Raw genomic sequence first — 25,553 nt, forward strand, 5'->3', positions numbered from 1 at the left:
ATTTTTATTTTATATATTTTTTACATAATTTTTCATTTTTGCACAATGTACATATTTTCATCTTGGTTATAGTCCTCATACAATTCCCACCCCACCTTGTTTGGATCCTACCCTGCTCCCCGTAGTGTGTCTCTGGTTTATAGTTGCTTGTTGATTTTGATTTTTACTTTATTATAATTAGTCTTTTTCCTGGACCCTTATTTAGGTTTTCTAAATTCCTACTATGAGTGAGACCTTCCAGTATTTTTCTTTATCTTTCTGGCTTACTTCGCTGAGCATTATCCCTTCCAGCTCCATCCATGTTCCTGCAAATTGCATGAGTTTATGTTTTTTGATTGCTCAGTAATATTCCATTGTGCATATGTACCACGTCTTCTTGATCCAATCATCTATTTTTGGGCATTTGGGTTGTTTCCATAGCTTAGCTATTGTAAATAGCACTGCTATAAATATAGGGATGCAGGTGCCCTTTTGAATTAATATTTCTATGTCCTTTGGGTAATTATCTAGGAGTGGAATTGCTGGATCATATGGAAGCTCTGTGTTTAGTAGATCAAGAAATCTCCACACAGCTCTCCATAGTGGTTGGACCAGTTTGCACTCCCACCAGCAGTGCATCTCTGCCTGACTCTGGATATGTAATTCACGCCATCAAATTTCCTGGGCCTCCAGCACATGATGGCAAATTGAGGGACTTCCCTGCCTTTGTAATCATGTGAACCAATTCCTTATAAGTCTTTTTAGGTAGATTTACATCTCGTATTGTCTCAGTTTCAAGGAGAACCTTGAATAATACAATGTGAGTGAAAACAACAACACAAACCTCTACTGGTCTATTTTGTAGTGCTAGTGGCTGGAATCCCCCCCACTGCATGAGTTCCTAACATTGTAACCCAATGCTCTGTCCTAACTGCAGAGCTGATGAAATGAAAGCCTAGGAAGGACTTTGAGGGTTATGGATGAGGGAAACTCATCTGAAATAGGACCTAATAGACAGTAGGCAAACTATGTTCCCCTTGGAACAGTGTTTCAGTTATGTTATTTGACTTAAGTTCTTCTACCTGAGGTGCTGATGGGCTTTGACCCAGAGAACTGAATGTCCAGAGGTGTACTGTTAATGCACAGTGGGCTTGCCACTGAGGTGCACCGAAACTGGTACTATGACATCAGGTTTTGAGAAAAGAAAACAAAGCTTTATTGCAAATTTATTGGCAAGTGGTAGGAAATCAAGCCAAATCTACCACCCTGTTTAAGAATGGGGGAATGAGGTTATCTAGATTTTGGAGGACCACGGTTGAGAACAAAGGAGTAAGAGCTCATTGACTGAAGAACAGGGTTAGGGCCAAATAAACATGGACTTGGCTGAAGTTCACTTGGCTGACTAGTTCATACATGGAGAAGGACAAAGAGGCTGTTCTTCAGATAACTGTATTTTTGAATTTTTGTAGGTGGGCTCCATGCCACTGAGTAACCTCTTCATCAATGTTTGTGTCTACCAGCTCAAACCATCCTTGAAGCTCACTTTAAGTTTAATTGATAAACCTCTAAACTAAAGCAAATATCAGATAAAAATTTAGATAAGTAGTTTTTTTTTATTTGTTTTACTTTTTAGGGTCTGAAACCAATTTAACAATTTGATTTCAATTACAACCCCCTCCCCTTGAGTGTTGTATATTCCTTGGTCTTAAGGGACTTTGGGGTGATGACCACACTGGCTACTTCAGACTGACCAAGGACACAGATTAGAATTCTGGCATTTAATTATAAATACTCATGGGTCCAAGATTCAACAAACTCTTAAATTTAGGAATTGAGTTACTCAATTATTTTGTATAATCAGTTTTTTAGTACTGAGGATAGACCGATGATTAAAGTTATGTCCAATTTCTGATAATCCTGTAGCTGGGTCCCAAAGTTAAGCCTATCTTGTGCAAGCAATAAAAGGACACTCTGTGCAGACAATGAAAAAAAAAAAACTTAAAGACTGAGCCAACCAAAATTCCAGTGGGGAGTTCTGAGGATATCAGTGGAGAAGGTTTCTAGATGTCACGCTGGAAGCATCTTCAGATGGTGGGTTTCCCAGGTTGGTGTTCATTATGGCAATTTCTCTGAAACTGATATTAAGCACTTTTTTTCGAGTTTACATGGTTTCTGAAAGAGGATAATTTTAGTTTTCAATCAACTGGAACCAAGATGATTAGGAAGAAAAACTACAGTATGTTTGTTTGGAAAATCATGGTCAGATACTATAAAAATTCAGGCCACAGTCCAGTTTACCAATTAAAAAAATAAAAACTCCAAAAGCAATTAGGAGGACTAGCATTTGATATTCACTAAAGTATATATTACTGAACCTTCATGCCTGTTATATGAAATAATTACAACAAAATTTAATTTGTGAATTAATTCTGGTTTTAACAACTTGGTTAGTTTGCATAAACTCAACAAGAATGGAAATAACTTTAGACTTTAATTATACTTTGCTGGACTTTTCATAAGGAGTCTCAGTTGAGCTTTTAAACTACCAGTCTCAAGATTCATGAGTCAAGCCAAGGCATCTTACTGTAAGCTCTACCTGTAACACTTTTATATTTGGATAGTTTCTCTTTTCTAGAGATTCCCAAGATCCCCTGGGGCTTCCTGGGTCTGTCAAGGATTGATTATTACCCTTTTCATAACCCAGTTTTCAAGGTTCCAGAATCTGCCTATTCAATCTAGAGCCTGAAAACAGTTTGCTGTCAAATATGGCACTCTAAACAAACACATTTTCAAGAGAAATAAGAATACTTACTAATTTTTTTTTTCATATCCTGAAGTTGTCAGGAGGAGAAAAACAAAATTTCAGTTTTGTTCACAAAAGATATAATTTATCCTTGCTGAAGGTCATAACTTAAAAAAAACAGTTTCTTAAATGTGGAAAAATCAAAGCAAAAAAACTAGTAATTGCTCTAACAAAAATCATGTAAAATTATAGTCGTGCCCTTAAATTCATTTAGAGCCATTTTTATCATAATTTCTGCTAGCAAATATTATCATTCCATAAGTTTTGCACCTTCTTATCCTCAGTTCCATGATAAACCTGTGTTCTACAATATTTGTCAAACTCGTTTCCTTTGAATTTCTCAGAATACAAAGCATTCGTATAGGTAATATCTATAAGTGGGAAAAAAAAACTTTTGAAAAGCAATAATTAAAGATTTGATTATAACACAATAACTGGAAATTTGCCCAATATTATGGTACAAAATATTTTAGCGGGGCCTCCCTGGTGGCGTAGGTGGTTGAGCGCAGCAGCGCTGTGAAGCTGTCCACAGCCTTTGCAGTGCAGGTTCGATCCCGGCTGGCTGGCGAGAATCCTACATGGCGCGGCAGATCTCCCCTGGCTTGTCCGCTGCTCCCCTCAGCAGCAGTGTCTTTCGTCGTTCTGCCTGTTCTGTTCCCCGCTCTGTCTCTGGTGAATCCTCTCACCCTCCTGCGCCTCTGGCCTGTACCCCAGCTCTTGTATAAATAAATAAATAAATCTTAAAAAAAAATTAGAGTAATGACCAGAACTGGCCAATAGTAATATTATAATAGAACTTATCTGACATTTAAGAAACTCTAGAAAATTTTAGAACATTCATATCAATATTCATATCCATGTAAAGAAGTTAAAATATTTTTATGTGACAGTAATTCCTGTGGGGTTTTAATATACCAAACATCATCCACTATTTTTATTTCCACAGGGAAGAAAACAATTTTTACTTTTATTCATTTATTTTTTAAAGATTTATTTATTTATCCATACAAGAGCTGGGGTACAGGCAAGAGATGCCGGGGGTGGGGGGCGTGGTGAGAGGACTCACCAGAGACAGAGTGGGGAACAGAACAGGCAGACTGACTGAAATACACTGCTAAGGGGAGCAGCGGGGAGACAGGAGAGGTCTGCTGCACCATGTGGGTTGCTCCCTGGTCAGCCGGGGATCAAACTTGTGCTGCAGAGACTGCGGATTGCTTCATAGTGTGGTGCTTAACCCCTTGCACCACCAGGGAGGCCCTGAGAGAACAATTTTTAACAGGACACTTTAGGAGCTCATATAGGATGTCCCATATTTTATTTATATTGATTTTAGGGTTGTTTTGTCATAGGTATTAAAATGTCTTAAATATTTACATAGATTGCTATTAAGCAAGATTTAATCATCCATTTAACCAAAATGACAATGATTTTAAAAGCAGTTATATATCTTTGAGACTCTGCTTGATGCAATGCTGACAGCATTAGATTTCTCTCCCTCTAGAGAGAGAGAGGGGGAGAGACAGAACACCAGAGAACCCATGCCAGAGTGAAGAGCCCAGATCACAGAACACCTGCTCTGTGTTCTCCTGGCGCTGCTCCCCTCAGCAGTGTATTTCAGTAAATCCTCCTGTTCTGGTCCCCTCTCTGTTTCTAGTGAATCCTCTCACCCCCCATACCTCTGGCCTACACCCCAGTTCTTCTATGCATAAATAATAATAATAATTCCCAATATCAAAAAAATTGAGAAATGGATCGGAGTACGAAGAAATGAGAACCATTTTGAGTGATTTGTGTCTGGTAACTAAAACAGCTGTGGCTGAGGCCCAGGCCTGCCAAAGCAGCGCAGGTAGAAGAGACACAAACTGCAAAACAGTGGGTAAAACTGCTGGGACTTTTGACCAGTTAAACTGCTGAGGTTTTGGACAGTTAAACGATTAAAGCTCTTGACACTTAAGCTGCTGACTGGCTGTTAAAACACTGGGGCAGAGAAATCGCCAGATTGCCTCGTACAGCTCTGGACTGGACTTTGGTCTCTGCTCAGCTGATGCTCTCTGAGGCAGGAGAGATGACACCCAGCCACATGCCAGCTGATCAATATTCTCTCTCCTTCCTTTTTTCTCATTCCCTGTAAATAAACCCTGTTATTGTTTCACACAGTATCTGCTTTTGAGTTGTGCCCTGCAGTTGTAAGTGTGATGCTGAAGACCTACCCCCCAAATGGGTCATCCCGCTGGCTTGCTTCATGTCACAGGCAGGTGCTCAGACACACTCACCACCTGGAGCAGCTGAGCTTAGGCTCACCTGCCACAAACCACCCAGGATTGAAGCGTGACCAATCATTTTTCAACTAACTTTTCACCCCACTTTCATGTTATTAGACAAATAAGAACTCAACTAATGACTAGCTTAATTTGATGAACTTCTAGTTTGATTTGCATAATTGGCCAAAGCAGGAACTAACACACCTCTTCCATGTACTATAAGCCCACCCCCCTATAGGCAGTTTGGAACACAATTCAAAAGGACTTTGATTGTGCCTCCTGGCTGCAACCCTAATAAAAGCCCACATAAACCCTCATACTTTGTTTCAGCCAGCTCTCATTCATTCTGGGATGACAAGATTAAGGGGTTAGAGATTTACTGCGGAAGTTCCTTTTAAAAGGGAGCTCAGATGAAAAGCCCATCTGATGAGGGGTTGTCAGGCAGAGCAGGGGTGAGATGAAGTGCAGCACTGAGAGGGAGGCCACGCAGACATCCACTAGTGCAGGCCATAAGGCAGGGGTAGACTTGGCAAACTTGAGGACAGAAGAACAACAGGCACCAGAGCTTGCATTAAGGGAACAGAGGCTGCTAAGCCAGGCCAGATGACCCTAAAGCAGGCTGTGATCACTAGTTTGGAATTTCTCTGAATAAGATGGAATATTTGAATGGAGAATGAAATGATCTGACTGTATTGCTAAAAAAAATAGCCTGGCTCTGTTGGGATGATGAGAAGCATCAAGGGTACAGGAGAGAGTTTGGTTAGGGAGGCGTCTGTTGGAATAAGGCAAGGGACTAAGTTGCTGAGCCAGAATGATGGCAGTAGTGATGGAGAGAAAATCCCCAAATAAAGTGCTGCAGGATTACCCGCTGACTGTGAGAGAAAAGGAGGGATCCAGAATGACTTTCAGGGTGATTACAGTAGAAGCAAGTGAGGGCTACAGGGGTCAGGAGCTCAGGTCTGGTCAGGTTCCTCACGAAAAGCTGACAGCCATCTACAGGAAGTTATCCACTCCTGGTCTGGGATAGCTACATGGAATGAGTAGCAGAATTATGGTTGAGAGCTTTCCATGGACAGGAAGGTCACAATGACTTGGGGAGTAAGGACAAAGATGCAACGGAGGCCAAGGACCACATCCCTCGCACTTCAACTTTTATAGGTCGGTGAGTTAGAGAGATCCAGCCAAGGAAATGCAGACAGGAAAACACTCCTTTATCTAGACCTGCCTGGACCCCAGTAGAGCAGTGGGGTTTTAATTGGGGCACATTGAGTGCCTGCTATGTAGCAGGGTTACGCTGGTGTTAGGGATGCAGATATCTGCCCTAAGAGAGCTCCCTCCAATGAGTGTTTCTGGCGGGGAAACACCTGGCTTCTTCACAGGTGCATGTCAAGCCTCAGTGAGTGTTAGGACCTGCACCACTGTCAGGAGACACTGCAGAGGGCATTTGCCAACCCACAGTGGAGGCCATGGTAGAGAAAGTCACTGGGGGATATTCCAGTAGAGGCAGCAGCATGGTTGTCACAACGCAGGGGACTCACCAGTCCTCTGTCCAGCAGTACCTGACATCTCTCCTGACATAGCACACTCTTCTCACTGGACACACAAAGGTCCAAACCCCACATTCACTCATTCATTCTCTACTCACTGCACCTACTATGTGCAAGGTGTGAGAAGGCCTTGTGGAGTGGACAAATGACAATTATGTGCTGATTTGTGGGGAATGTGAGTAACAGACAGCTGTAAGTTCTATGGAGAAAATAAAGTGCCTGCGTATGGGAAGGGGCTGTGTAGATCTCACGATCAGGATAAACCTCTCTGAGGAGATGAAGTTGAGTGAAATGGCCATGTGCATATGGAGAGAGGAGCAGGGCCAACTGGGGGTGTCCCAGGGACCACCAGGTCTGTGATTGAAGGAGAGAGTCCTCATATCTAGCAGGGGCTGAGCATGCTGAGCTTGGCTAAAATTTGAAGTTCTATTCTAGGTGGGAAGTCAAGCCATCTGTAAAGTATTGCGCTATGGAATACATAATCTGACTCAGCAGCGGGAAAGCTGTCTCTGCTGCTGGGTGAAGAACATCATTTACCCAGCAGGGTGCAGCAGGGAGGGACTCTGCAGTCTGGGTGAGAAGGGCAGTGCCTGGGACTCCTGCAGTGGTGCACTTGGGAAGGTGAGAAGTGGTTGGGTCCTAGCTCTGCTTTAGAAATAGTGCCCACAGCCTTGCTTAGCGATGGTAGATGGGAAGTAAGGGAATGAACAGAGTCGAGTGAAGTCCAGGCATTTGGAGTGATCTACTGGGTGATATGCCACAGACTTGGGAAACCGCCTGGTGCCTGCCTTTCTCAGTGTCACAGCACCTCCCCAACAGATGTCGCCTCCTCCACACTGACTGCTCAGATGTGTCCAGGGACAGGGGTCAGAACAGCCCACCAGGGCTCTGCCCAGCAGTTTGTCCTAGCCTCTGTCCTCAGGATGACAGGAGACCTGGAGAGCGGATGCCCAGTCACACTGCCAGATGCACTTAGGGGAGCTCTCCAGAAACTGTTCCAAATTCTCATCTGATTTTATTTTATTATTTTATTTAATTTTAATTTAATTTCATTTCATTTCATTTCATTTCATTTCATATCATTTCATTTCATCATTCCTGCTAATTCTGCCACAGCAGCCAGCACAAGGGCAGGCGCACATGAGAAGCCTCTTTGCCCCATGTCGTTTTCATTGTGCCGGAGACAGTGACGGAGCACCCGGGGCCGCGTGCCAGCAGAGCTCTTCATTCTCTCTCTGAACTAAAGCTTTTTTTCAATGTCAGACCAAGCACCCAAATATGCCTCCAAGGTCTACTGCGTACTCAGAGCTGAGCTGAGTTTAGAACGCTGCTCTGGCCTTTTCTGTGTCATGCTGCAGGTTGCCATCCTCTTTGAGTCCTTGCTTCCTCGTTTGTCAGAGTATTTCCCTCAAAAAACATCATGGGCCCCCTGATAAGGGGGTTAGTTGCTATTGCTCCCCCATAATTTTATTTTGTGGCAAAAGACGCGTGGAAGTGGTCACTGCTGCACCGGGCTGCCTCTTCTCTCCCTGTGTCGTGTGCCCGGGGAGCGCGTGGCTGTGCGGGTGGGTGTCAGCGGGTCACAGGCTGCCGCGCTCTGCGGGTCACAGGCTGCCGCGCTCTGCGCGTCCACCTTGCACTCTGGGGAAGGTCTTTGTGTTTTCCTTCTTCCCCAGTGTGGGCTGGCGTGGGGGTCCCATGGACCATCCTGTGGTTATGGACCCTGCTTATTCCATGTTCCTTACTCGTGGGCAGCCAGAATATCCATGGAACCAAAGTGGTGTTGGACCTTTTGTTCGAGTGGTGTCAAATAAAGCTAACGGTTATAAACAATGTACACCATGAGAGAACAGTGCTTTTCTCAGCAAGTGTTGCTCAGGATCCCCCACACCACACTGCACGGCACAATGCGGGTCACAGCACATGCTTCGTTTAATGAAAGAGCGACTCAGAAAAAGAGACAGAAGAAGGTACAGACAGGAATATTGGATATTTGGGTGTGTTGTGCTTTTCGAAGTCGGGTTAGATGATATCCATGACTTCAGCTTCTCGGATGTGTGCAGGGACAGGGCTCAGAGTGGCCTCCCAGGCTAGATCCATAACATGCTATTAAATGGGCCTCGGCAATTTTTTCATTGCACTAGAAATCCATCTAGCTCTAGTCAACAGATCACAAATATCAAGGATTTTGCTGAAGGTGCCAGAGCTGGCCAGGGCATTTGGGTCCCTGTGACACCAGAGTCCCTTCTAGTGGGTCTTTCTGCTTGGATGTGTTGTCCGTGAAGAGGGGCCGGCCTGCTGGGCCCTGTTGTCTGCATCAGCTCAAACGCAAAAGAAGGTCATCCTGTGCGGAGGGGGCAGGTGGGCCGGAGGAAGGGACACAGGTTGGAAGGGGGTCAGGACAAGCCAGGACAAAAGGGGAGACAGGAAGGTGCAGACAAAGGAGGAGCAAGAGGCTCCAGGATGCCCAGTGTGGATGGCGGCGGGGAGTCAGGTGCGCATTCCCCGGGCGCCAGGCAGCTTCAGCTACAAGTGCAGGGAAGTGAGTCCTCTTCTGCTGATGGCCATGTAGGAACACAAAAGGACCGTGGGAGTGCCAGGATTTTTTCTATTTCATTAGTCCTATTTTTCTCTTAATTTACTTTCACAGAGGCAGACCTTGCTCACTATGGGCAGAACAGAAACCAAACAGAAAAGAGAAGGGAGACACACAACCCTAACAACCAGGGACATGGCGTAACCTTAGTGTATTTATATCCAGAATTCATCCGACGCTATTGAGTTTAGGCTGCTGTCAGATATTTGTTCTGTTTTTTTTTTCCAGTATCTTTAAAATGTTTTTCCCCAGCAACATCCCTGTGATCTCTTGTCCCTCCTCCTCCCCCTTCCCCAGAGACCTGAGGACGCCTGATGATGTGCAGTGGTATTCCAAATGTTTCACGCTTTGTGGTCTTTTGCTATGGAAATGCCCAGGATTTTTATCATTTTGACTTACTTTACTGCATATAATTCTCTCCAACTACCTCCATTTTGTTGAAAATCATTGCAGTCCCCCTTTTCTTGTGGCTACATGAGGAGTCATGGGGTGCACGCACCACATCTTCTTGACCCAGTTGTCTGCAGATGGACACGTAGGCTGCGTCCATGCCCGAGCTGTTGTAGACAGTGCTGCTACGAGTATTATTGAATATATGCTTTTTTGGTGATATTTCTTATTCGGCAACTTTGTGTCCAAGACTGGGATTGCGGGATCATACAGTATTTCCAATCGTAATCTTTTTGCTTTCATAGTGGTTGTACCAGTTCACATTCCCAGCAACAATGTAATAAGGCTCCTTTTTCTCCATGTCCTTCCCAACATCTGCTGTGGGGCTCTTTTTAATATGTGCCATTCTCACAGGAGTGACATGGTATCTCATTGCAGTTTTAGCATTTCTTTTTAGAAATGAGAATAAACTTTTTTTTTCTTGTCTTTGGATATCCTCTTCTGTGAATTGTCTGTTCAGATCTGCTGCCCATTTATTTTTTTAAATATTTATTTATGTATGCATACAAGAACTGGGGTACAGGCCAAAGGTGTGGGGGGTGAGAGGATACACCAGAGACAGAGCGGGGAGCAGAACAGGCAGACTGACTGAAACACACTGCTGAGGGGAGCAGCAGGCGAGTCAGGAGAGGTCTGCTGCGCCATGTGGGTAGATCCCTGGCCAGCCAGGGATCGAACTTGTGCTGCAGTGACTGCAGATAGCTTCATAGGTTGTGTCTAAACCCCTTGCGCCACCAGGGAGGCCTGCCTCTGCTTTCCATTTATTAATGGGTGTTTTGTTGTTGTTGCTGAGTTGTATGAGGTTTTTTTTTAAATATATTTTGATATTAATCCCTTATTAGTTATATGGTGTGTAAATATTTTCTCCCATTCAATAGGGTATCTATTTAATCATCTAGTACTTTCTTTCTCTATGTTTTTAATTCCCTTGGTCTAGGGGCTGAGTCCCCCCCAAAATATCTGTGTTATTTATTATCATGGAAAGTATCACCAATGCCATCTTCTATGATTTCATTGTTTTTCATTTCCCATATCTAAATCTTTAATCCATTTGGAGTTTATTTTTGTGTTTGGTGTTAGCTGGTAGGTGAAACTCTTTCTTTTATATGTGCTTTCCCAGTTTTCACTTCATTTATCAGAGACTGTCTATTCCCCATTTTATTATCATAGCCGCTTAATCATGGATTAAGTACTGGTGTGTACATGGCTTTATTTCTGGGCTTTCCATTCTGTTCCCTTGATTCATATAACTATTTTTGTGCCAAAACCATACTGTTTGTAATATTGTTGTTTTGTAGTCAAGTATGAAGTCAGGTAATGTGATACCTCCACTTCTCTACTTTATTCTTAGGGTTACTTTTGCAGTTTGAGACTTTTGGGGTTCCATATAAATTTCAGTATTTTTCAAAGAAAATATTGAAAAGTATTGCTGGTATTTTGATGGAGATTGAGTTAAACTTGTATATTATTTTAGGTAGGATAGTCATTTTGATTATATTGATCTTTCTTATCCATGAGTATGGGATTTTCTTTCATCTCCTTATGTCACTACCTGAGTCCTTTTTAATACCTTCTCATACTCATTATATAGATCTTTTACCTCCTTTGTTAGGTTGATTCTAAGATATTTAAATTTTTAGAAGCAGTTATGGGTGGAGTTATTTTCTTAATTTCTTTTGCTTCTTGTACTTTTTAAGATTGATTGATTGATTGATTGATTGATTGATTTATACAAGCACTGGGTACGCGGGAGGGTGAGAGAATTCACCAGAGCCAGAGCGGGGAGCAGAGGAGGCAGAAGGACCGAAGTACACTGCTGAGGGGAGCAGTGGGCGGCAGGAGAGGTCTGCGCGCCATGTGGGATCCTTGCAGGTCTCCAGGGATCGAACCGGCGCTGCAGAGGCTGCGGGCAGCTTCGCAGCCCAGCGCTCAACCTCTGCGCCACTGGGGAAGCCCTGTTCATTTTTTTAATATATAAAAAGACTGGATTTTTGTATACTGATTTTTTTAAATTGCTACTTTTCTGTACTCATGTATTGTTTCTAATGAAATTTTGATGGCATCTTCAGGAATTTCTAAATATATCATCTGTGAATAAAATTAGTTTTACTTCTTCTTTTCTGACTTGGAGTCTCTATATTCCCTGTGCTCATCCAATAGCTCTGGCCAAAATCTCTTGTACTAGGCTAAAAGGAGAGTTCAAGCTTGATAAGACTGATTTGAAATGTCTGTGAGACATCCATGTAGTCAGCATCAACTGGAGATGAGGTTTATAGCTGTGCCAGTTATTTGGGGTGTTGGGTGTGTATCCAAAGGTGGTATTAACTCTGGAGCCTTGTCCTGAACTCAAGTCCTCATCAGCATGTGGCCTGGATCATTTCTCAGTATAAAGCAGGGATTACGACCTTCAGGGGGTGAATAAGTGATTAGCGTCCAAGAATGAAGCAGGCATGTCCATTAGTTGCACAAAGTTTATTCAGGACAATTTACATACAGGGATACTCATACCAGGGCCAGTGGACAGGTCTTATTGAGTGAGGCAAGACCCACCACCCATAATACAGATCTTCTTATACCCTGCTAAGCATATGTGATTTTTTTGTGTGTGAGCTTAATGACACCAGATGGTGGGGAGGGCCATGGAGGTATGTCACACAAGCCTTTGTTCTGCTAAGATCATTTGAGTTGTGCATAAATCAGGAGTACAAGTAAATACACATGACAGAAACAATGGAGAGATTTGCTATCTTCACAGGATAGGGCCATCACCAGTCACAGGCCTAAGATGGTATCTATACAAGATGGAGTCAGTTTAGTTTTTCCTATACTATATCTATGGGTAAAAGCTGCGTGCAGGACCTAATGTCAAAATCTCATTTCTTCTGATATAATTATACAAACACATCCATTGAAAAAATATTTTCAGCCAGGGATCTCTACATGACACAAGTTCTTATGTTTTAAATGTTTGTAGATTTTGAGTAGTGTTCATATCCAGGAGGAAGGGAGATAGAGTCAGTCAAGTGGGTTGGAGACTCTCTCTGAAAATCATTTCCTTGTTTATAACACATGATTTTTTAATCCAGACCAGAACTTGTTTGAGAATGAAAAAGGGGAGAGCACATGCCAATCGGTGGCACCCCTGGACACATGACCTGCAGAGAGAGTGCTGGCGCGCCACTAGGAGAACAGGCTGCCCTGGGGCCTGGGCAGCTGCGGGGAACTCTCAGAGTTGTGGGGCTAGTCAGTAATGAAGCTGCTGCCTGAGGTTCCAGCCTCATATTTCACCCCCAATTCCAACACACTGGTCAACCTCTGAAGCTGTTGGCCCTGGAGTGTGCTGAGACTGTCCGTTCTCAGGCTATGGTGCCTGCTGTTCCCTCCCCTGAGCACTCCCGCCAGCACTCCCCGCCTCTGCTTCTCCTCAGCCTCTGGTCTCAGTTCAAACATGCCCTCCTCAGGCTTCCACGCTTCTCCAGCTAAAGGAGCCACCTCGTCCCAAGGCTTCCGTTCCCATAATTTTCTGCTTGACTCTTATCACAATGGTTAATTGTCGCTCTGCCCCACTTAAATGTGAGATCCACAAAGTGACATGTCTTCCCTGTTTTCACCTGTATCCTCAGAACCTAGAACAGCATCTAGAATCATGGAGTCACTCAAACATGAATTAAGGCAGGTTTCCAAGTGCTCATGTGACTACTCCCCACTTGGAAGGCTCAATAAGTATTTTCAAAAGCTCTCTAGTCTATAGTTAATTTAAGTATTTTATTTCTGTCCATCTGAGGTCAGCGATCTATTAAAAAAATGTGGGTACTTTCCATCAAAATGATCCACTGGGTACCACCTAAAATAGCCAGCCTTTCCTCTATGCTTCTGCTCAGAGAAAGCTGCTGAGACCTTAGAGCAGTCTTGCCGAGGCCTTGCAGCACCAGGGATCCCCTTTGTCACCTCAAATGGCAGTGACAATTGCCATTGCCCATGTGAGCTTGTCACTACTTTCCTGGTAACCTGGATACTCTGGTCTCAAACCAGTGCTCAGCTTGCTCAGGTGTGTGTGAAGGATGCAGAGGGCTGCAGAGTTCCACTAGCAGCCTGAGGTGCCGGGGAGAGCTTTCAGGAGATGCCTCTTACTCCACAGGGCATGCATTGGGCTTCCATCAGTGGCAGATGCCAGATGCTAATGGTAGAGGGAATTTATTCTGAATAAAAAGGCAGTTAACATTCTGCAAACATTTTCTATCTCAGACACACACAGAGTAATTTTGATGAAATGTGTTGGTTCACGGAACCTTCGGTATTATGCACATTTACTGAAATGCATTTGGACTTGACTCTACCTTGGAGGACTGTTGTGGAAGAATGTAATCAAATCACTTGTGAACTCAATATTGCTTTCCTATGGATTATTTGGATGTGGCTCTAATAAAAATGCTTGCTTTTTTTCCCTCTACAGCAAATCATTGCTGTGTGCAGCCATGAAATGTTGTCACACTCCTACTTTATTGCAGATTTAAATTACTTGGATTATTTTGTTGGACAGTGGCTCCCTGAAGCACAATGAATCAAATCATTAATTACTGCTCGAGTGTGCGTGATCCAGTGGAAAGCATTAAACTCCACTCAGAAGCTTGTTTGGTGATGATGGCTTCTGAGCCAGTCCCTCGGGCCCCAATCAGATGGAAACTTCTGGACTACAAGATGTTGCCATTTGCTCCTCTGGTCCTAAAAGTGGTAAACACTGTGTGATGGGCACCTGGCGCCCTGGGCTTCTGGGCTTGGTGGGACAGATCTTTTTCCTTTCTGCATTCCATCTGTCTGGAACAAGCCTCACTGCCTGGATATCCTCTCTGTAGCCTCGTGTTTGCACCGACACATCCTTTAGTGGGCAACAAAGGAAAAGAACTTACTAACATGTGAATATTGTTGCTTCCTTCCCCCTCAAAAAATGCTTTCAGTTCTCCCTGTTGCCTGTAAGGTAAGTCCAAGGAGGTCAGTCCGGCTCCTCGGCTGCAATCCTAGTGGTCTGGCCTTACCTGAGGGTCCAGCATCACTTCCTGCTACTCCTACTACAGCCCTTTCCTTCCCCATCCTTCATTGCCTCCCAGGCTGGCCAGGGTCTCCCAGCGTTTTCATGTGTGGACAGTCTCACCTCCACATTCTTGGTGTGGTGATCATCAAGGTGCAGCACCCACGTCAGCCAGGCGAGCATCTTTAGCAGCCTGCTGGCTGGGAGCGGGTGTCACAGCTGTGCTTCCAGCACTCTGATCCCCAGGGGCAACCCCACTCAAGCACAAATATGGCCATGAAGACTGAGGCCACCCCTCTGTGCTGTAAATGAGGGAGGAGGCCCCCACTGTGGCATCTTCAAGGACCACTGCAACCAAAGCTTACTGTGCCTTGCTCAAGGCCACAAGAGGGGGCACCCAAGGACTGGGCTCAGTCAAGCAGGTGTGGTGCCAAGAAGGTGAGGAGCCATGGACACATTCCCTGCGGGGCCCAGGGGTGGGGAAGCGTGAGGCCATTTCATTGGTACATCTGAATCACACCAGCTCACAATCAAAGTCAGGGAATAAGTGACCAGACTTGCCACATAGTCATCTGAGCAGCAGAAGCCAGGTCTCCCCAAGATGTGACAATATGGCATGTGGATTACTTCAAGTGGAGACCAAGTGAGACCCTACAGACTCTTAAGAAATTTTACTACCCTCTAAATGACACACAAGGATGAAGCTTGGGGCCATTGTCCATACTTAGGGCTATCTCTGGCATGACCATTCTGTTGGAGGGAACTACCCACATGCAGGCACGCATGCAAACACAGAGCAGCTGGGTGTCCCATGAGGCGCCCTCTCCTCCTTGAAGCCCCAGACCCGCTGCCATCCTTAACTTAAACTTCTTGTTTATCCCTCGTTCTCTAGACTTTACAGTGATGTAGGTTCATTCTCCATTTGTGTGAAATTAACTTTGCTATTTTCTCCTGCGAATCTGTCTGGTGTTTGTTTTGATTTCTTGACAGACCCAAGATGAACCCAGAAGGGAAGGGGTAAATCCCCCTGCTCCCCTCCTGTAGGGAATCACAGCTCATTTGTGAGAATATGGAGGTAACAGGACAGCATGAAACTTGAAATATCTACAGGGCACCCACAAGGGACACTGGCAGCCCAGAAGCACGTGGAAGCTTTGAAGGACATAAATGGCCGGGTCTGGGACACGGTGAGAGCGGCCAGGAAGAGGAGGCTGTCCTCGCCCCTTCCAGGTGAAGCTGCCCCACGGGAGGCCAGAACGCCTGGACCAGCCCTCAGGTGACGGCAGGGGCAGCATTCAGGTTCCCTTTGAAATCTTCTTGGATTTATCCTGGATTTTTTAATGTTGTAGCAAAAAATGAAGTTCCTTTGTGTGGTTTGTTTTACAAATATAGTTTCCTTTTCTTTCTTATTATATTTTTATTATTTTTTTTAAGCATATAAGAACTAGGGTTTGGGCCAGAGGTGCAGGGGGTGAGAGGGTTCACCAGAGACAGAGTGGGGAGCAGAACTGGCAGATGGACTGAAATACACTGCTGAGGGGAGCAGCGGGCGAGATGAGAGGTCTGCTGTGCCATGTGGGTAGCTCCCTGGCTGGGGATTGAACTCATGCTGCAGTTGCTGCCAATAGCTTGATAGCCCTGAGACTTAACCCCTGAGCCACCAGAGAGGCCTCTAGTTTCCCCCTTCATCTTAAGCAAAGCCATCAGATGTGGCTCACTGACTGACAGCACTTGGGTCCTCTAGTTTGGATTTGGACAGTGCCAGGAAAACTGACATAAATGAGTGTGTTCATAGCAACCGACCTCAGGAAGGGGCATGCACACGTCTCCAGCATAAACTTTGTGCTTTTAGGGGGAGCCTGCAGGGGGTGAGGTATCAAGGTAGATGATCTTCCCAAATCCTGGTCTCTCACTCTTCCTGGACCTCCGGCTAGACATTTCCCAGGAACCCAGGTAGGTAGGTGTGGTCATAAGACTGAGTTCTGACCAATAGAACGATGTGGGAGTAACTACGTCATCCCTTTGAGTCCACAGAACCTCTCTTGCCATCCTCCATTCTCTCTTCCCCGTTTGCCCATGGAGAGGAACACCCAGGGTAACCTCAGAATCCACAGGATTAGGGGAGCAGAGCCTCTGACAGTCCCCCAAATAATTGGTTGCCCCTCCATGCCAATCCCCCCACTGCTCACCAGATGCAACTTACATGATGAACTTCTGTGTGGAGCCACTGAGATTTTATTTTATTTTATTTTTTTAAGATTTATTTATTTATATATACAAGCACAGGGTATCATCAGAAGCACGGGAAGGTAAGAGGATTCACCAGAGCCAGAGCCGGGAGCAGAACAGAGTGACGAAGTACACTGCTGAGGGGAGCATAGGCACAGCAGGAGAGATCTGTGTGCCATGTGGGACCCTCACTGGTGGCCAAGGATCGAACCGGAGCTGCAGAGGCTGCGGGCAGCTTTGCAGCCCAGTGCTCAACCGCTGCGCCACCAGGGGAGGCCCGCCACTGAGATTTTAGAGTCCAGTATTTGTGGTAGCTCACCTCAGTGCAGCTAATGCCAAGTGACCCCCACAGGCGTGCCTATGCCCAGAGGGAATTCTCTCATGCCCTGGGGTGACAAGGCCACAGGCAGCAGGGGAGCTGAACCCACCAAATGACATTGTGTAGGAGCAGGGAGAGGGGATGCTCAGCCAGGTCCCCCTTAATCCTCAGTTTCCACTGCCCCCCGTCCTGGCACTGCTCCTGCTTCCCTGGTGGGTGTGGGCAGAGGAGACACTGGGTTTTCCAGGGACCTCACCCTCTAACTCTTCCAGATGCCGGCTTCCCTCCTGGTCCTAAAGCACATCTCAGAGGAATAGTCTCCTCAAGGCCCCCAACCTTGCACTCTATTCTAGCTAAGCACCTATGTCCCCTGAGGCGATGCGAAGTCCATGCATGTGCGGCTACCACAGCTGCATCTTCCACCTGCTGCAGGGCCTCTGGAACTTACTTTCTTTTCCTTGACTCTCCCCTCTGCTTCTCACTCTAACCATGACATCTGCTTATGACCTCGGCTTCTGTGAATGCCCGGGGTCCATCCAAGTATACATCCTCTGGCATGAGGAGGTGGGAGCTTTAGCAGAATGGCCCACTGAGTGCCCCTCAAGGGGCAGATTCCAGCCCCCAGTCTCACCCCTACAGGGAAGAAGCTAATCTCCCTCCACCCTTCTAGGCCCATGGGTGGGAAAACGATGAAATCAACACAAAAGTGGTCAGCAAGAGAAGACAATTTTGAACTATGTGGAAAAGGAAGTCCAGACACAGAATAATGGGCCCAGTCATCTGGTCTTTCCAGTGAGATTGTGTAGTTTGTGGAAAGAAGGTAATACGTTTTAGAGGGAAAGAGAAGAATTCAGGAGAGAAAAGCCAAACAAAGAAATTTGCACTTGGAAGATAAAGGATTTTGCAGGGCTCAGCTAATGCGTTTCCAGAAACAGAAGCCCGACTCTGGGCTGCTAAGGGTGTCAGACTGTCTCGCCCTCCTGGACCACGACTATCTGTTTTTACAGAGACAGATGATGAGGCAAAACATCTTCCTTTGGTCTTCTCCCTCCTAGTCTCTATTTAAAATAATCAGCACACCACGGACACCCTTCCCAGGGCAGCTGGCTTGTGCGCCCATGTCCCCAGGAAAGGAGGGCACTTGGCTAACTCTTGGACACTGAATTTAAAGACCCCACTGAAGAGGTGAGGAACAGCCTGCCACAGTGAACCCAGGTCTGTGTCAGCTGCCTTGTCCGCAGCAGCATCCAGGACATAAACCTTCAGCCCTGGACTCAGCCACCCGACACAGTTGCCTGGATCGTGGGCTCGGAATCTATTACTTGGCTGTTACATCTGATTCCTTCCCAGCAGGAGCTGACACTGAGAACACAGCACCTGTGTGATGACAAAACAGACTATTTGCCCTGCAAGGCCAACTAAAATCATCCACCCACCAAATCTCCAAGTGGAATGAATGTCGCTGACCCTGTATCCTTGGCTAAAGCCAGTGACGAGTGCACTTTTAACATAGGGTCATTGACATAAAAAAAAAAAACACAACCTTAGGGCAAAAAAAACCCCAAACATTTATCGAAATTAATTTGCCAAGAAGTGTTTGGATGTGTCTGAGGAGAAATGAAATTGTAAGCATTACTTACATTTTTACTACTTAAAAATTAAAGCAAGACATTACCATGGAATATTACTCAGCATTCAAAAAAGATAAACACATGCAATTTGCAGCAACATGGATGGCGCTGGAAGGGATCATGCTCAGCGAAATAAGACAGAAAGAAAAAGAAAAATACCGGATGGTCTCACTCATAGCAGGAATCTAGAACACTTAAATAAGGGACCAGGAAAATGAATATAAGAAAGTGAAAATCAAAATCAACAGAAAACTATGAACCAGAGACACTTTTTGGGGGGTAGGGGGCGGGAGGGGAAGGATTGGGGTCAGAATGGGGCGTTTGCAATTGTATGGGGGAATATAAAAATAAAATTTATTATTAAAAAAAAAAGAACAAAGTGAAAAAAAAATTAAAGCAAGATTTATCCAACAAATAATCATTGATTTAAACACAGATTTTTTTTTATTATTTTATAGAGGCATGTTTATTTATTTGTTTATTTGTTTGTTTGTTTGGTTTACACATGCACTGGGTACAGCCAGAAGCACGGGAGGGTGAGAGAATTCACCAGAGCCAGAGCGGGGAGCAGAGCAGGCAGAAGGACCGAAGTACACTGCTGAGGGGAGCAGCGGGCAGCAGGAGAGGTCTGCGCGCCATGTGGGACCCTCCTCTGGTGGCCGGGGAGCAGCCGGGGATCGAACTGGCGCCGCAGAGGCCGCGGGCAGGTTCGCAACCCAGCGCTCAACCGCTGCGCCACTGGGGAGGCCCAATAATCATTGATTTATTTATGCCTCCTTTTTTTTTCTTATTCTAAACAATTCATGGAGCAGCATGTGTGTTCTCTGTGCTGGAGCCACTTGCTCTGGGAGAACAAGTATCCAGCAGCTGGGCAGAGCATGGGTGGGTCTAAAACTTTTCTGTGCTTTTATTCCTGTCAGTTTTGATTGACTTTTGGAAATGAACATGCAGATTGTAATTAAAATTTTCAACAAAGAATAAAGGGGGAAAAGAAGAAAATGAGTAAGGGAAAATGCAAAAATGGGTGGAAATAAAGGGCATGGGAAGAGGAAGTAATGAGTGAGCCCAGGGAATCCTTTGCAGGGAGAGAGGAGGAGGAGAGAGAGCAGGAAGATTCAGCCCGCACAGCAGTGCCCTCTGCACTGCTTTTCTGTCACCTGATTAATACTGCCAGGAACAGGACAGTCACTCTTCGCTTCTCTTTAGGTGCTTTTCATTTTCAAGAAGCTCTGCTTTCAACTCATAGACCCTTGATGATGTCGCTCCACTTTGCAAAACCACAGCACTGGATGTCACTGGGGGGAGCAGAGTTGGAGGTGATGAATCTGGAAGACATCAGACATCCCAGTCATGAATACGAACCCAGCCCTAGAGCAGGAAAATAAATGGGCTCTTGGACATTTTCCACATGTAATTCTCATGTTTTCTCTTTGACAAAGCCATATTCCAATCAAGTAAACCACATCAGATGCTTAAAGCCTGCAGCAAGTGCCCCCGAGCAAGAAGATGCTTTGCATTTACACACAAGCAGGCTGTGGCTGTCACCTGCATCACACCCCCCCCCCCCCGCCTGCCTGTGGTGCAGCTTTACAAATCAGCACTAGCTTCTTTTTGGGTGTGCATTATTAAATCTGCCTCAAGACAAATAAAAGAAGAAAATGTGGTGCTGGGAAGACTTCTCAACAGATTAGAGGACGTGGAGAAAGAGATCTCAATGCTTGAATTCCTCCTATTTCTTGACAAGGAAGATCAGGTCATTCTTCTACAGGGTATTATTTCCAGCTTCCTTCACATTATGTTTTGATTTCAGAGAAAATGTTAGAACTTTCTAGGAGTGAATCCTTTTGTTTGCAAGCCACATGAGTTGTCTAGTATGTGTTTGCCATTGCCAAATGACAAATTTGCCCAAAAACAAATTTCCTGCAAATTGTCTTCTCAGATGCCCTCTCCACGCTGAGAACTTTGGCAGCCAACAGAGGGCACTGGAGATATAACAAGGGTGAGGCTGGACCATTCCTGTGAGGGAACACATCCTTTATTTGAAATTTTATTATGCAAATTTTCAAATTAATTCAAATGTCCTCATGTTCCTGCTTGAGCATTATCAACATGTCAGTATTGCTTTTCTATAACCAGTAACCACCTCCTCACCTTTTTTTTGTGATCTTTTGAAGGTTTTTTCTTTTCTAGTAAGAAAGGGCCTTGGTAAGAAATAGAAGCCACCCTCCAAGGGGTTAGCTGAGGTTTGTTAAAGGTTTTCTCTCCGGGGTGGGAGGGCCATGGAAATCAACAGGCACAGAGGAAACTGGGTATGGTGGACAGCAGACATCCACCAGGGCGAGGGGTGAGAGGCGTTGCCCATGCTGATGCCTATGGAAGGGGAGATCTCCCACCGGGACTATAATGAGACAGAGGAGCAGCAATCTACTAAGACTGTGCGGGGAGGGAACCAGAAAAGCGTGGCCACCTCCTTCTCGTCCCTCTCACGCTCCCTGACGCCGCCTGCCATGGACTGATGGAAGAGAGACCGGGTGGCATATTTCCCCCATACCTCCTCCTCAGAAGGGGCACATGTGTAGAGACTCCTTTTTCTTCCTTCCCTAAATAATCATGAGGCCAGGATCCCTCCTAACGAAATTCATAGTAATTGCCTAGAAAAGCATAGCAATTGCTTTGTATCAGCAACTACTCAGTCCATGAAACAGAAGATTAATCCTATGCTAAGTTGTCAAAAAAATGCAACGTAATACCAAGTCAGATAGCCAGGGTACAAAACCCTGGTTTGCAACTTAGCATGTGTGATTTTTGACAAAAGCACTTAATGACCCATCTGAAAATTTGGACTGATAATTCCCACCTGCAGGCAATTGGCAGATGCTGTGAAGGGTGAGGATTAGTTCCTTGATGCCCCTGTTCTCTTGCTCAAATAAAATGAAATATAAATAATTTCATTTATTATTTTCTTATTATTTAGAAATAATTATAGTGCAGCTTACTCAGGTTTTAAAATGTCTAATTGTAGTTGAGTTTAAAGCAAGGTGTTTATAGCTTATCACAAATCTCATTGCTAATTGCTTTATAATCTGTTTATCTCTCCCTGTTCACCAGGTATATTATCCACAAAGAAGCATACCTCTCCCCCCCACACCTCTGGCTTACAGCCCAGTTCTTGTATGCATAAATAAATAAAATATTAAAAAGCATAAAATGTCCTCTAAAAATCCTTACCATCCTAATTACATGATTATTTCATTAGTCAGGCAAGTCAGCTGATGAGCATAGGCTATCTTCAAAGTGAGTATTCAAGATGTTACTTCTATAGGCAGGGCTGGTTAATTATCCATTTTTTGTTGTGGATATTTATTTGTTTTCTTACACTGTTGTTCATTTTTGTACAATATTTGATTTTTCTCCCCTCAGGCGTAGTCTCCATAATTGTCATTTTAAAATTAATTATAAGTTTTAAATTAATTATAAGTTAGGCACAATAAAACACTAGCAATAATAATTAACAATAAAATAGAACAATGATGATAATATACTATAATAAAATTTATTCAAATGTTCTCTCTCAAAATATCTTAGGGCATGTAATATTTTTGGATCATGGTGGGTGATCAAAACTCTGGAAAGTAAAACCTCAGGTGAGGGAGTAAGGGAGGACTAGCGATTGCTATTGTTGAGGAAATCACCTTATTACTCAGAAGCGGGTAACATGTAACACAGGCGCCCATTTTATCCTTCCCGTGACAGGACAGGCTTGCTTGCCTGCTGACATAATGCTTGGATTTAGAAACTGTCTTTTCACTCTTACGAGAAAAATGGAGTACATTTGTTCCTCATAGTGCCGTGATCGAGAGTAGCTACCCCGAGGGATTCAGGCTGGGTGGACAAGATATTTGATCAGGTGTCAGCACCGGTAAGTGATGGGCTGTGAGCCCAAGAATTTCCACCCTACTTTTCAGGCTGCCTGTGCCATGACAGGAAAGACTACAGGCTCCTGCATCGCAGGGTTACTGCCCCCTGAGCCGCATCTGTGCTGGGCACCATAAACAGGTATCACGCTAACGCCCCTGAGGCAGGCACCATTCTCTGGTTTCACAGAGAGGACATGAGGACAGCAGACTCTGGGGTGCATCCCTTTGTGTACGTTTGCACAGTGAGGGGTCTAATTTTAAGTGCAAGTTTGAGCTATACCCCGAGAAGCAGACACATTCTATTTCATGAAATTACAGGCGGGCTAGATGAGTCTGATTATTCCTGATTCATGTTGTTTTATTATTTTCAGAGAGGATCAAGCTTACTAGCACAGAGAGAGAACAAAGGCCACATCTTGGGCATCGAAGTTCAGCGTTGCTTGTCCTGAACTGTGAGTTTGCTTATAAAAAGCAGAATATGAATAGTTCCCAGAATGTATCAGTGTGCGTTCTCTGTCCCACCCTAAGGAGGACTGGACCTGGGCAAGCAAGGGAGGCTCGAGAAGACTGGGGGAAGCACTGTGAGGAGCTGAGCAGTAGAAAAGGAAGCGGAGACAGACGGAGAAAGAAGAAGCCTGGAGAAGGCTCAAGAAGAAGCTGCACTTGCTTCTCAGCCATGGGTTTGTACCAGGAATTTGGGGGACATGGAAGGAGACACTTGAAGCAAACAGAGATGAGGGTGAGAGACCTATGGGGAGGCTGACTCTGTTGGGCACAGTGGCCCTGGCCTGGATCTGTCTCCTCACTGTGTGATCACTGACAGACCACACTCAGTTCCAGTGTGCAGTTTGGGAGTGTTAAAACTTTCAGCCACCTGACTCTTCAAGCTGCGCTAAACTCTTTGAGATTGTAAAATGGGAGTCAAACCCCCTCCCCTTCACATGCACAGACACACTACAAAGCCCTCTCTGAGTTATTGAAAGGACACAAAGTTGAGATGGCATAAATGCAAGTTACTATGTCTTTGCAAAAGTGATGGGTCTTTCTATATTGTAACAAGTTAGAAGCCGTTGGAAATACTCTGAGAAGGCATCTCTGTGACAGATCAAGAGTTGCTTCCCTATTAAAATCTAGAAGAGGGCCTCCCCAGTGGTGCAGCGGTTGAGCGTTGGGCTGAGAAGATGCCCGCAGCCTCTGCAGTGCTGGTTCGATCTCTGGCTGCCGGCGAGGGCCCCACATGGTGACAGAACTCTCCTGCCACCCGCTGCTCCCCTCAGCAGTGTATTTCATCAGTCTGCCTGTTGTGCTGCCCGCTTTGGCTCTGGTGAATTCTCTCACCCTCCCATGCTTCTGACTGTACCCAGTGCTTGTGTAAATAAATAAATAAATCTTTAAAAAAAAATCTACAAGAGACTCAGACTCCCTTGAAGATTGGGAACTGAGAGCTCCATGATGTTAGTGCATATCTGGACTCTAGAAAAGAAAATAGAGCTTCATGGTGTTAGGCCCCTCCCCAGCCCCCTGCAGTGTGGCTGGTGTTTTCTTCCTTCTAAGAATGTGCAGTGGAACTGAGACTCTTTGGTCAATCTCTGTCTTATATCTCTGGCTATAGCAGGAGGAAATTGGTAAATGTGGCTAAGCAGGTGAGCTGAAGGTAAGCAGACAGATTTCCTCATCTAACCTATCTCATGGGGAGTGGGGGCGATGACTATCTCCCGTTGGAGGAATGCAGCCACTGACTGGGAGGAGTCTGGGGGTGAGAGGAAGTATCCTCACTTATTGTCAATGGTAATAAAAATGGCACCACCCCCTGCAGGGCAGCCAAGAGATACTTAGTAAAGATCCAGATGGAGATAACATGGACTCTGCAGTTCCATTTCTGGGAATTTATCCCATAGGGTGTGTTCACAATAACTTATATACAAGGTTACTAATGGAAGCAGTTTGTTTTTGCAGAAGATGGAAAACAACTCAAATATCCATCAATATGAGATAGTAAGATCTTTACAGTTACAAAAGGAAATGAGGTTATTTTCCATGGAATGATATGAAAAGATCTCTAAGAGATTTTGATCGGGTAAAATGAGCCTTAAAATAGAGTGCCCTATGCGCTATACCTGTAGAGGGGTACAAAGAAATGATACTAATTTGCTTGCATGTACACAGGGAAAGTGGAAGGAGAGATAAGAAACTGTTCCCTTGGTTTATCCATGAGTGATGGTGGTAAGGACTGAGCAGATGGTGAGAGTCTTTATAAAGTATACCTTTTATATTATTTTGATTTTCCTAACAATGTAAATTTATTTATGTACTAATAAGCTAATAATTTCAAAAATTTCAAGAGAGACCATAAAGAAGACTGCTTATATGTTTTCTGATTGGTGGCACTAAGTGTTTTTGTTCAGTCCCATACTATCCAGAGAAATCGCAAATCCAGAGTCACAGCCCGGATCTGCTCACATGAAACAGAGGTTGCTGGAGCTATAAATTGGTTAGATCTCATTTAAATAAAATGATGAAAATAGTAATATCTCAACACTTGGAAATTAAACAACATACTTATAAATAATCCATGAATCAAGGAGGAAGTCTCAAGGAAAATTGGAAAGTATTTTGAACTGAACAAAAATGAAAACAAAACATTAATAATTGTGTAATGCAGCAAAACTGGTGCTTAGATGAAAATTTATATCAGTAATGCTTATATTAGAAGCAAAAACAAACCAATATCAAAAATACAAGCTGCCACATCACTTAACTAGAAAAAATGAAGTAAAAAATCAAGCAGAAAGAAA

Source organism: Talpa europaea (assembly GCF_964194135.1).
Source record: "Talpa europaea genome assembly, chromosome: 1".
Taxonomy (NCBI): Eukaryota; Metazoa; Chordata; class Mammalia; order Eulipotyphla; family Talpidae; genus Talpa; species Talpa europaea.